Raw genomic sequence first — 9,090 nt, forward strand, 5'->3', positions numbered from 1 at the left:
TTCCATCTTTGACCTGTACAGATGTCTTCAACAAAGTGAAGAATGTTTGGGGTTAGCATGACCTGGGCAGCTAGGAGATATTAAAGACTCAAGGTGTGAAATACAGTCACTGACTTTTATTTTTCTCTAGACCATTAACAAGTTTCCATTGCAGCCAGTCCAGTCTCCGTGTGAATTTGTGATATACCCTTCTGGGGAGAAAGACATTAGGAGGAAGGGCTTGGATTTCAGCCCTTCAGGCTCCCTCCAAGAAGCCCAGGTGGCACAGTGGTTAAGCTCTTGACTGCTAACTGAAAGGTTGATGGTTCAAACCCACCAGCTGTTCCAAGGAAGAAAGATGTGGCAGTCTGCTACCATGAAGATTACAGCCTTGGAAACCCTGTGGGGCAGTTCTACTCTATCCTATAGGGCTGCTTGGAGTTGGAATCGACTCGACAGCAATGATTTAGGCTCCCTCCACTGGGTGCCCTTGTGAGGGGCTTGACCTGTACAACTTGGCAAAGAAGGGTAAAATTGTTGGTGGCCCTTCTGGTGGGGGAGGGAGAGAACAGCAGGGGAAATAGAAGATAGGGTACAGATGGCTTACGGCAAAGGGAAGAGGCTGGGAGGTGAGAAAGGAAGAGAAGCAGATGAGGAACGTAGGTTGCCTGGGAGTGTTAATAATGATAGCAATAATAATACAAACTTTAACATCAATTGAACCTTTATTATGTGTCCAGCACTCTACTAAATGCTTCACATGTATGAACATATTTATTCTCCTAACTACACTAAAAGGTGAGTACTATTATTAACTCCATTTTACAGATGGAGGAACTGAGTCATGGAGAGGCTATGCTCCTTCTTAATCATGTAAAGGGCTCAGCCTGTCACATGTCATGCTGTCACTATATCCCAGCTATTATTATTATTGGTGCTTATGTATGTGTGTGTACGCACGCACTCATGCATACACGTGTGTACACATACACCATGGCCAGGAAGTGAATTGCCACGTTCATTGCCTTTGCTATGTGCTCATGAATGAATTGGCCTCCCGAACCTCTCTTTACACTTAATGAAGACAGTATTTTGATGAAATGGACCTTTGGGTGATGCCCATACTTAGAGTGACCAATTTGTCCCGGTTTGCCCAGGGCTTTCCTGGTTTTAGCACCACTGTAGACAGTTGGTCATGCTACCCATACTGATATGGAGAACCAACTGTATGTTTTGTTATTTTTTCCTACTGAATACACAAGGGGGCATTGTAGCCATTCAGTCATGCATTCCTCAAACATTTATTAAGCACCGAATCAGCAGTGTGGTTCCTGCCCCAGAACCTGGCACTGAGGATGGAGTGGGGTAGACGAGGGTGAGAAATCATCCATGATCCCCCATCAGAAAGAATAAAATACGTATTTATATGTATTTAAATGAACAAACGCTTACATAGCACTTACTATGTGCTGATCACTGTAATAAGCACTTTACACTTACTCATTTAATCCTTCTAAACACCCTATGAGATAGTTGCTATTATTATCAACCCCATTTTAAAGAAATGGAGACAAAGAAAGATTTAGTAACTTGCCCAGCATCACACCGCTAGGAAGTGGCACAAAGCAGGATTAGAACCCACATGGCCTCCATCTTTCTTGGCATCCTTGTGGTTTTATCCATAGCCCAGTGGTTCTCAACACTGGCTGTACATTAAAATCACCCAGGGGGAAGGTGCTAAAAATTAATACTGACTCCCCAGGGCCCCACCTCCAGAGATTTTTATTTAATTGAGCTGCATTGGCCTGGGCACATGGATTGTGTAGGTGTGAAAAATACATATAATACAACATTTGCCAGTTCAACATTTTTTATATGTACAATTACATGACACCTGGCTGGGAATGTGTTACAGGTATATCAAGGTACTGCCTCCCCTTGGCTCTTGGAGAATTTACAGGTCAGGGAAATTTACAGGTCAGGAAAACTGAAGCATACAACAGTTGGGTAAGTTGCTCAAGGTCACACAGCTAACAAGTGGCAATACCAGGATTCAAACCCAAAGAATCTCCCTTCAGAATCACTATTCTCAACCGCAACACTATGGCCCTTCTTACTCGGGTGGAACTTAGAGAAGAATTTGCAAATAATGCAGAGCGTGGGTAATAAAGAAGAGCACAGAGATTGGATGGGGTCAGAAAGTGTCTCCTAAAAGTGCTCAGCTACTCATTGCTTCAAAATGCTGTGAGGCCTTAGGACCCATGACTGACACCCTCCAGACCTGGCTAGGGAGCAACCCAGGGAGAGGCTGTGAGGCTTGATCAACAGACTGCAAATTTTTCAGCACCAAGATGAGATCATTTTCCACCTCTGCCTAGTGTTCAACATCGGATAGTGCTTGCAGATTCTCCCCAGAACAAATCAATCAGATTGATTTTTATGTTTATAACCCCTATGACCACAAGTGCCACTTTTGAAGATTTTGCAGACAGCAGGTGCAAAGGTGAAACGTGCACTGTTAAGGAGGTTGTGCATTATCTAGGCGAGTGTTAACAGGGAAGCCGCTTTATGATCAGCAGGATTAGCCTATGGTATACTGTGGGTATATAAGCAACATCATGATAAACGGAGAAAAGATTGAAGTTGTCGAGGATTTCATTTTACTTGGATCCACAATCAACAACCCATGAAAGAAGCAGTCAAGAAATCAAACATTGCATCGCGTTGGACAAATCTGCCGAAAAAGATCTCTTTAAAGTGTTAAAAAGCAAAGATGTCCCTTTAAGGATTAAGGTGTGCCTGACCCAAGTCATGGTGTTTTCAATCACCTCATATGCATGCAAAAGCTGGGCAATGAATAAGGAAGACTGAAGAGGAATGGACACTTTTGAATTATGGTGCTGGCAAAGGATATTGAATATACCATGGGCTGCCAAGAGAATGAACAAGTCTGTCTTGGAAGAAGTACAGCCAGAATGCTCCTTAGAAGCGAGGATGGCGAGATTACTTCTCACGTACTTTGGACATGTTATCAGGAGGGATCAGTCCTTGAAGAAAGACATCATACTTAGTAAAGTAAGGGTCAGCGAAAAAGAGGAAAACCCTCAAAGAGATGGCTTGACACAGTGGCTGCAACAACGGGTTCAAGCATAACAACGATCATGAGGATGGCACAGGACCGGGCAGTGTTTTGTTCTGTTGTACATAGGGTGGCTGAGTCAGAACTGACTGGACAACACCTAACAACAACAACAACATACTGTGGTGAATCCTTTGTGGCACAGTGGTTAAGTGCTGGGCAGTTTGAATCCGCCAGCCACTCCTTGGAAACCCTATGGGGCAGTTGTACTCTGTCCTACAGGATCACTATGAGTCAGAATCGACTTGACAGCAACAGGTTTGGGTTTTTTTTGTTGTTGTTTTTTTTTTGGTTTGGACACTGTGGTGAAAGGAGCCCTAGTGGCTCAATGGTTAAGTACTTGGCTGCTAACTGAAAGATCAGTGGTTCAAACCCACCCAGCAGCTCTACGGGAGAAAGACCTGGCAATCTGCTCCCATAAAGATTACAGCCTAGGAAAACCTATGGGGCAGTTCTACTCTGTTACATGGGGTCGCTATGAGTTGGAATTGACTCAACGGCACACAAGGACAACATACCGTGGTGGAAATATTTTGGGAGAACTACTTGCACATCAGAGCTTCTCCTTGAAAGATCGAAGAAAGCCTCTCTCTAATATGCTAAGAAAGAATCTTGTCATTGCCACTAAGGGTCACAGCCTGGATATTCCAAGCCAAGACCAACTGAAGCAAAGTGAAGAGTGAAGTTCCAACTCCAGGAAAAGAACGAAAGAAGCCATTGTTTCCATGCTGCCTACCTCACAGCATAAATGCAGAAATCCTAGAGAAGGATATAGGAACTGCCATTGTTTTGATATAGTAGCCACAACAATGGACTCAGAAGTACCAACAGTCATGAAGATGGCACAGGACCAGGTAACATTTCATTCTGTTGTACCTAAGGTCGCCATGAGTTGGAGCCGGCTCAGTGACAACCAACAACAAACTGATTTGGGCCCTACAGATGACTTGTGGGTTTCGAATGCATCAGTATCAGAGCAATTAGGTGTTGGAACAAAAGGTGAAGCTGCAGATACTGAATAAGCAAGTGAAAAAGTAAGGAGAATGAGTGACCAAAAGGTGATTGAAGTGGAAAAAATGATGACCTTGAGGACTCTACATCCTTAAATGAAGAGTGGTAGTGTTACTGAGTACAAGCAATTTAACTCTCCGAACAGAAGGTATTGCTTCTGGCTTGGTACTCAGGTTGTTCCAAGTTATCCCACTCTCTCTCCTGTCTGATATCACTGTCATACCTGAAAAAAAGGAAAAGAAAGGAATTGATGTCCCTGATTGATGAAGAACCATTTCAGCTCCAGTTGTTACACCCAAAGACCTATATACATAAAGGGAAAAAATCCCAAACTTCTTGATCCCTACAGCTCAGTAGAATTCCTGGATTTGGCTCACAGTTGTGAAAGCCAAGAGACCATCTCAATCACAGAAGAACAATGAGCTAGCCTTTCTGAACAGAGACCAGATACCAAAAACATGGAGGACTGACAAACTCTCTAGAAGCCATGTAGCTTATGTGAGAAAAGACCACAAGATGGGAATATTATTCACTGACGGACAGGCCACCTTGTCACTTGTTTTCACTGGGCCAGAAGATTTAAAAAGGCTGGAGCTTCAGCCCTATTTGCAAGAAAGAGATTCTGCTGGTTATTAAGGTTTTTATAGCATAGCTAAATTGACAGAAACTCTGGTGGCATAGTGGTTAAGAGTTTGGCTGCTAACCAAAAGGTCAGCAGTTTGAATCCACCAGCTGCTCCTTGGAAACCCTATATGGAGCAGTTCTACTCTGTCCTATAGGGTCACTATGAATCAGAATTGACTCAACAGCAACGGGTTTTTTTTTTTAGCTGAATCAATGAGTTGCAGAGAAATAATAACCAGAGCTAAGTCAGGGATCAAAACGTCAGTATTGAGCATCTCCACTCAGTGTGACCTGTTGCATCCATTCATTTATTTATGTAAATGTCTGTGTTCCAGTACATTTTTTCCTTCTAAACCCAAATAGAATTTGAGAGCAAATTCTTTAGAACTAAACTATCAATCTGGGAACTCCATTTACATGAAAATTTACTTTGATCACTTCATTCTCCCTCCCAAGTTGAGGATCTGAGAGAGTGCAATTACCAAGATGAACAGAAAAACACATTCATTCATTTACAAATTATATGAAGATTAACCTTTTCCCTAGTTGATGTTATTCCCCACCCTTCACTTCTATTTTGTCAGAGAACGCTCTTAAGCATAAAAATCCAAGGTAGCTATTAGAAAAATAGTAAAGCTGACAACCACAAAAACATATATAACAAGATTAGTCAAATTATACAGTGTTGGGGATCACTTTACCTTACAGTCAGGCTGCATTCTTATGAGAAACCAGAAGAAAAAGTAAGAATCTTGAAAAACAAGAGATTTTTTCCATGTATGCCTACAACAAGGGTTATCAAACTTTTTTTACTAACATACCCCTAAAAGAATTTTGAAAAACTGTACACTTAGGTTTAATTAACATACAATGGATTATTCATGTCTCAAAAGTTCCCATCCTATGAGTTGTAGACATCTGAGTAACTACTGCCCAAATCAAACTATAGAATATATCCATTACCCTCAATTATTCCCTCGTGCCCCTTTCTAAGTAACCCCCCAACCACTTACTGACTCTTCCTAGATTAATTTTCCTTTTACACATCTTTAATTTGACATCTATATTTTTAAAATATATTTAAGTATTTACAAAGGAAAAAAAAAAAGCCCAGCTAAAGTTTTCAACAGTTCCTTGATGAGGAATGATCGAAAGTGAATATTGGAACCACATTGTGTATTATTTGTAGTTTACAGAATTTTACTAAATGATGTCTAGTTCTCACTCCACAGTTTGGGCCCAGGTATTCTCTCATTTATTTTTTGTGGTCTTTACAAAAAGACCTAAATAAAATCATCCCATCAAGGTTGGTAAGAACATTTGCAACCATGAGTTTGGTGCTCAGAGGGAGCCAACCAGGCCAATGGCACTCTTCCTTTCTAGAATGCTGCCTTTCCTGACAAGCGTTAGGGAAGGGAGTTAGACAAGTATGCTTCCTGCTATATTTGGCTGTTCAGTTGGCATTTGTCATAGACTGCTTTGAATCATGGTTTAAGCTGTTCATGGATGGAATGTTTTATTCTCCAGTTAGACTGTGACATAATGATAAGGAAACAGAAATTGGAACCGGAAGACCCGGGTAGGACACTCAATTCTGCCACTTATTTTGTGATCAGGGACAGATGACTCAAACTTTCTGAGTCTCTGTAGCTCCACCTGTCAAATGAGACTTCAACCTACCTCATTGGGTTGTTGGGAGGAAAATGTTCGGTAAGAAGCGTGAAAGTGCTCTGTAAAATATAAAGTTCTCATCATTTAAACAGGAGCTAATTCTTAAACTTCTTTGTAACCCTCACAGAACATTACATGTAGGAGGTCTTAACAAATATGCCTTAACAGAGTGGTATATTTGTTTATAAATAATAATAATGAGTTGTAAATATTTTTGTCTAGGAGGGTCAAGAATTTTCAAATTAAAATCTCAACACATACATATGAGTTTCTTACCTGTGCTTAATATACATACATAAGGTACAAGAAAAAAACACACGTTCAGTTTACAGAGAAGAGCTCCACAAATTTCCATCTGTCATGAATTTGAAGATCGGTATGTAAAACTGTCACCATTCAGTCTTTCCCCACCAGAAAAGCTAAGTGATCCTGCATAGTGTAACCTCTCTTTGGAGAACCTACTTTCTATCTTTTATCACATCTACAGTTCTCCTGGGAACTCTTTCAAAAACTTACACACGTCTATAAATTGTAAAGCTGGGAACAAAAAATGCGGTTCTGGTAAGAATATGCCATAGTTGCTTTTATGAGTCTGGATAATAATTAATTAGCCCACCTAGCAAACCATTATTTTTTTATTGTGGTGAAAATACATATAATAAAACATTTGCCATTTCTGTATGTGTACATTTCAATGACATTAATTACGTTCATCATGTTGTACAACCATCAGCACTATCCGTTTCCAAATATTTCCATCACAGTAACAGAAACTCAGTGCCCTCTAGTCAATGACTCCCCTTACTCCCTCCCCTCAGCCCCTGGTAACCACTAATAAGCTTTGGTACCTATACATTTGCCTATTCTAGAAATTTCATATCAGAGAGAGTATACAATATTTGACATTTTGTGTCTGACTTATTTGCTCAGCATGATGTTTTCGAAGTTCATCCATGTTGTAGCATGTATCAGGACTTCACTTCTTTTTATCGCTGAATAATATTCCATTATGTGTGTGTACACAGGAGAAAGACATGGCAGTCTGCTTCTGTAAAGGTTACAGCCTTGGAAACACTATGAGACAGTTCTATACTCTCCTATAGGGTGGCTATGAGTCGGAATCAACTCAATGGCAATGGGTTATTATGTATGTACAAGGTGCCCTGGTGGTGCAACAGTTAAGTGCTCGGCTGCTAACCAAAAGGTTGGCGGTTCAAACCCACCTAATGGCTCCACGGGAGAAAGACCTGGTGATCTGCTCCCATAAAGATGACAGCCTAGAAAACCCTATGAGGCCATTCTACTCTGTCACATGGGGTTGCTATGTGTCGAAAGGAAACTCAACACCACCTGACAACACCAACATATGTATGTACCACATTTTGTTTATCCGTTCATCTGTTGATGGACATTTAGGTTGTGCAAACCATTACTAAGGTCCTATAGGGTTGCTATGAGATGGAATTGAATCCACGCGCACAACAACATGTGTTAAGACGGGAATTTGGATACAAAAACAAGATGATGGAATGGGTGCTGGTCAAGATGGAGCAAGCCCTCTACAGCTTATCTCCCCCACTGATTAAAACTAAAAACTCTAGAAAGAATACAAAATGCAACTCCCAGAGAGCTCTGAAAAGGAAATTACAGCAGGCAGGTTGGAGAGGGAAGTCAAACTTGAAGAAGGCAGTACAGTGACAGTGATGAATATCCTGGCTTTTTTTCCCCTCTTTTATCTCCCAGTTTTGACCCCATGAGGGCCCAGGTTGCAGAAGTGCACAGTGACTGCACCCACCTTATGGTTCCACCCTCCCCTAAGTCCTCAGTCCTCTCTATTCAGCTGAGGGGAGAGTGAGGATCACTTGTGAGAGGTTTCTTATGGGACATGCCTGGAAGTGGCACATGGCACATCTGCACATTCTATTGGCCACAACTCAGTCACATGGCCACATCTAACTGCAAAGGAGGCTTGGAAATGTAGTCTAGCTGTGTGCCCAGGAGGAAAGGAAAATATGGATAATAGTCAGCCCTACAATAGTCTGTTCCATGTAAATGCTCTGGTAGAAAACGTGTGTACAGGGAGCTTTGTGAACATAGAATTGTTGCTGTTGTTGTTAGTTGCTGTCTAGTCTATTCCAACTCATGGCAATCCCATGTGTGTCAGGGTAGAACTTCTCCATAGGGTTTTCAAGGCTGTGATCTTTCAGAAGGAGATCAGCAGGCCTGTCTTCTGAGATGATTCTACATGGCTTCTAGAGGGACAGAGAGCAGAGAAAGCTTTCTGAAGGACAGCACATGAGATTTTCAGGATAATTAGCAGGGTGAAAAGGGGAGCACTGGAAAGAAACCATAGCATGTGCAAAGATACAGAGGCAGGAAACATGCTAATGAATTTGGAACACCCCAAGTAGTTCCCTCTTCCTTGGGAAATGGCTTCATGGAGAGAGTAAGGCAGGATTTGAAACTAGAAAGGGAATCAGGGGCCAAGATTTGATGAGAACACTGTTCAGCATTATTGATGGATTTTAAACAGGGGCACAACAGGATCTCATTTGCATTTTAGAAAGAGTCCAGTGGTTGTGTGGAGGGTAGCTGGAGGCAAGGATAGGAGTTAGGAGACTTTTGCAAGGGCTCAGGCAAGAAGCAGTTTGGGCTTGAAGTAAGCA

General features: G+C 41.6%; 1 pseudogene; it reads left to right on the forward strand.

The window, feature by feature from the left end:
• The first annotated feature begins 2,330 nt into the window (after nt 1–2,330).
• LOC101359648 (protein Mdm4-like) lies at nt 2,331–4,781 on the forward strand (annotated as a pseudogene).
• The last annotated feature ends 4,309 nt before the right edge of the window (nt 4,782–9,090 follow it).

This window comes from Trichechus manatus, unplaced genomic scaffold, assembly GCF_000243295.1.
Source record: "Trichechus manatus latirostris isolate Lorelei unplaced genomic scaffold, TriManLat1.0 scaffold00100, whole genome shotgun sequence".
Taxonomy (NCBI): Eukaryota; Metazoa; Chordata; class Mammalia; order Sirenia; family Trichechidae; genus Trichechus; species Trichechus manatus.